Below are 4,935 nucleotides of genomic sequence, written 5' to 3' on the forward strand. Positions count from 1 at the left end.
CACTTTCTTAAATATTACAAAAAATGAAATGACTAAACACAAACCCAAATCCTATAATTATTCTCTAACAACCTCTTACTTAAAATGCTCCCAATACATCCTGGTGCCAGTTTGTCGGGACTCCAGTGAACTATTTACATTGGCTGTACATGGAAATGTCTCTTCAGCTATGTGACTCCAAGGCAGCTGCTGCTGTTGCTTTTTCCTCTTCCGCCCCCTTCTCTCCTGCTCCCTCCCCTGCTGCCTCTTACTGGATAAGAGCCACGGTGTTCATTTGTTCACTTCTTGAACTTGAAGTATTTCTCAATGGTATCCTTGGCCTGCGACTCTTTGCCATAATCCTTGACTATCACACAAACGCAACTAACCACTTGCAGTATTTTTCCCTCTATGTCAATTTTATGGAACCCTGTCTATTCCTCTAGTTTCTTGTTATCAAACTTGTTGGGTTTGTGCTGAACTGATGTTCAAGGGCCACACAAAGGGCCACCACCACTTTGGCATACATAGACTCCTTACCGATGGACACAAACACACAAAGATGGACTTGACACTTGTCTAAAGCTGGGGCAGCTTTGTAAATTCCATGTGCTAGGCCATCATGGAAAAGAGCAATCTTTACCACCTCTTATAAAGTAGCATAAATGTCCATTCTACCCCCAGCAACAATGTCTTCCTCAGCATTAGAGGATCTTTATTCTGTTGCCAGCTGTGACAGGCTTTCAATCCTTGTTAAAGTCCATGTGCTTAGAAAGTGATGCCATGTTGGTGAATTATTTCTCACCCAGTCTTGTATTCAGCTGTCTTGATCAACCAATCCCAGGGCTGTTTCTCTGCCAGCTTATTTTTGCAACCCCTTCAATATATAGTTTATTTTCTCCTTTTCTGAGACCAGCAAATGCAAATCTAAATTATGACAGTATTTAATCCTAATTATAATCCACAGTAGGAGAGGACAGGCACCGTCTTTTAATGGAGCATGTATTGCCTTGCAGAGCCAATGTCCTCACGTAGACCATTTCAGATGTCCTTTCCCCATATTTCAGTGTCCCAGGCACTAACACTAGCAGGACAGATCTATATTGGCTTAACATTCAAATGTCTGTAGCTCTGTGATGTTATTGCCTTTTCAAATTGCCCCACTGTGACTACTCTTCTAATGAAGGAGAGTGTAGAGAAATGCAACTGATTTTTGTATAATGATATTTTATTTCTTTTTCATGTCTGATTGCTATGGTGAGGACTTCCAGTACCATATTGAAAAAAAGGTGGCAAAAGAGAATACTCTTGTCTTGTTCTTGATCTTAGAGGAAAAGCCTAGTTTTTTTCACCATTGAATATGATGATGGCTGTGGGTTTTTCATATATGACCTATATTACATTAAGGTATGTGTCCACTAAGCCTACTTTGCTGAAAGTTTTTCTCATGAATGGATATGATATTTTGTCAAAAACTTTTCTGCATCTATTGAAATGGTTATACACTTTTTTTTTTATTGTAGAGAGTTGATGTTATGTGTCATGTTGATTGATTTGTGAATATTGAACCATCTTTGCATCACTGGATTAAATTCCATTTGATCATGGTAAATAATTTTTGATGTATTGTTTGATTCAGTTTGTTAATATTTTGTTGAGAACTTATGCATCCATGCTTATCAGAGGTGTTGACCTGTAGTATTTATTTGTTTGCTTCTGCTTTTTGTAGTATCCTTTTCTAGTTTTTGTATCAGGGTAGTGCTGGACTCATGAAGCGAATTTGGATGGTTTCCTTTGTATTCTCTTTTTTGAAATATTTTGAGAAGACAGGGTATTAACTCTTCTTTAACTGTTTGGTACAATTAATCTTTAAAATTACCTGGTCCTGGACTTTTTGTTTTTTACTAACTCAAGTTCATTGCTAATAATAGTCTGATAAAGTTTTCTATTTCTTTATAATTAAATCTTAAGATGTTTACATTCATGTATTTTTTATTTGAAATAAAGTAAGTTAATGCGTAGTGTAGCATTGGTTTCATGAGTAGAATTTAGTGATTCCTCATTTAACATATAACACCTAGTGTTCTTCCCAAAAAGTCTCCTCCTAATGCCCATCAACCATTTGACCATCTTCTCACCCACCTCCTCTTCAGAAACCCTCAGTTGTTCTCCAAAGTTAAGAGTCTCCTATGGTTTGCCTCCTATTTTTATTTTATCTCCATATCCTTTCCTATGTTCTTCTGTTTTGTTTCTTAAATTCCACATGTAAGTAAAAAATATATTCATCTTTCTCTGATTGACTTATTTTACTTAGCATTATAAACTCTATTTCCATCCACATTGTTGCAAATGGCAATACTTCATTCTTTTTGATTGCTGAATAATATTCCATTGAATACATATATCACTTTTTTTATCCACTCATCAGTTGGTGACATTCAGGCTCTTTCCATAGACTGGAAATAATGCTACTATAAACAATGGGCTGCATGTGTCCCTCTGAATTAGTATTTTTATATCCTTTGGATAAATATATAGTAGTGAAATTTCTGGGTTATAAAGTAGTTCTATTTTTAAATTTTGAGGAACCTCCATGGTGTTATCCAGAGTGACTGCACCAGTTTGCAACCCACCAACAGTGCAGAAGCAATCTCCTTTCTCCACATCTTGGCCAACACCTGTTGTTTCCTGCATTGTTAGTTTTAGTCATTCTGACTCATGTGAGGTCATAGCTCATTGTAGTTTTGATTTGTATTTCCCTGACGATGAGTGATGTTGAGCATCTTTCCATGTGTCTGTTGGCCATCTGGATGCCTTCATTGGAAAACTATCTATTCATATCTTCTATCCATTTCTTACCTGGCCTGCCTTTTGAGTGCTACATTTGATAAGTACTTATAGATTTTGCTATTAACAGTTTATCCTACACGTCATTTGCAAATAACTTCTCCCATTCTGTTGCTTGCCTTTTACTTTTGTTCATTGTTATCTTTACCATGCAGAAGCTTTTTATATTGATGAGGTCATTCTTGCTTTTGATCCCCTTGCCTACAGAGACATGTCTAGTAGGAAGTGGCTGCAGCTGAGGCCAAAGAAATTACTGTCGTACTCTCCTCTAGGATTTTGATAGTTTCCTTTCTGACATTTAGGTTTTCCATCTATTTTGAATATGTTTTTGTGTATTATGTAAGAGAGTGGTCCAAGTTCATTATTCTCTGTTGTTCAGTTTTCCCAACACCATTTGTTGAAGAGATTATCTTTTATCCATTGGCTATTCCTTTCTGCTTTGTTGAAGATTAGTTGACCATAGAGTTGAGGATCTACTTCTGGATTCCCTATTCTGATCCATTTATCTATATGTCTGTTTTTGTACCAGTACCACCCTGTCTTGATGATTACAGTTTTATAATACAGCTTGAAGTCTCAGGTTGTGATATCTCCCACTTTAGTTTGCTTTTTCAACATTACATTGGCTATTCAGAGTCTTCTCTGGTTTTAGAATGATTTGTTTTACCTCTGTGGAAAATGCTGGTGGGTTTTTTTATAAGGATCACATTATATGCATAGATTGCTTTGGGTAGTATAGACATTTTAACAATGTTTGTCCTTCCAATCCATGAGCATGGAATGTTTTCCCACTCTGTGTCTTCTTCAATTCATTTCATAAGTATTCTATAGTTTTCAGAGTATGGATATTTTACATCTTTATTGGGTTTATTCCTGGATGTCTTAAAGTTTTGGGTACAATTGTAAATGGGACTGAGTCTTTGATTTCTTCTTATGTTGTTTATTATTGGTGTAGAGAAATGCAACATATTTCTGTACATTGATTCTGTATCCCACAACTTTACTGAATTCATGTAGCAGTTGTAGCAATGTTTTTGGTGGAGTCTTTCAGATTTTTTGATAGTATCATGTTTTCCGTGAAGAGTGAAAGTTTGACTTCTTCCTTACCAATTTAAATGCCTTCTATTTCTTTTAGTTATCTGATTGCTGAAGATAAGATTTCCAGTACTGTGTTGAACAACAGTGGTGAGAGTGCACATCCCTGTTCTATTCCCGACCTTACGGGGAAAGGCTTTCAGGTTTTCTCTAATGATTATAATATTCTATGTGGGTCTTTCCTACACAGCCTTTAATGATGTTGAGATATGTTCTTTCTACCCCTACTTTCTTGAGGGTTTTTTTTTTATCAAGAATGGATGCTGTATTTTGTAAAATGCTTTTTCTGCATCTATTGAGAGGTTTCTATTGTTCTTATCCTTTCTTTTATTAATGTGGTGTATCATGTTGATTGATGTGTGGAGAATGAACCATCCCTGAAACCCTGGAATAAATTTCACTTGGTCATGGTGAATAATCCTTTTAATGTACTGTTAGATTTGATTAGTTAGTATCCTGTTGAGAATTTTTTCATGTTTTCCATTTCCATAAGGGATAACAGTCTGTAATTCTCCCTTTTTTTGTGGGGATGGGGGTCTTTGTCTGGGTTTGGCATCAAGATTATGCTGGCCTTATAGAATAAATTTGGAAGTTTTCCTTCCAGGTCATTTTTGTGGAACAGCTTCAGAAGTATTAATTCTTGTTTTTCCTTTTTTTTTATTTTTGAAGATTTTATTTATTTGAGAGAGAGAGAGACAGAAATATAGAGAGACAGAGAGCACACAAGTGGAGTGAGGGGTAGTGAGAGAAGCAGATGCCCTACTGATCAGGGAGGCCAAGTCAGGGCTCAATCTCAGGACCCTGAGGTCATGACCTGAGCTGAAGGCAGACCCCCTAACTGACTGAGTCACCCAGGCGCCCCTTCAATCTTCTTTAAATGTTTGATAGAATTCCCCGTGGAAGCCATCTGGCCCTGGACTCTTATTTGTTGGGAGATTTTTGATTACTGATTCAATTTCTTTGCTGGTTATGGATCTGTTAAAATTTTCTATTTCTTCCTATTTCAGTTTTGGT

The 4,935-nt window shown here is 36.5% G+C and overlaps 1 pseudogene; it reads right to left on the reverse strand.

Moving 5' to 3' along the window:
- Window positions 1-278: 278 nt before the first annotated feature.
- Window positions 279-676, reverse strand: LOC112654861 (40S ribosomal protein S12-like; annotated as a pseudogene).
- Between the last annotated feature and the right edge of the window lie 4,259 nt (window positions 677-4,935).

The sequence above is a fragment of the Canis lupus genome, chromosome 15 (assembly GCF_003254725.2).
Source record: "Canis lupus dingo isolate Sandy chromosome 15, ASM325472v2, whole genome shotgun sequence".
NCBI lineage: Eukaryota > Metazoa > Chordata > Mammalia > Carnivora > Canidae > Canis > Canis lupus.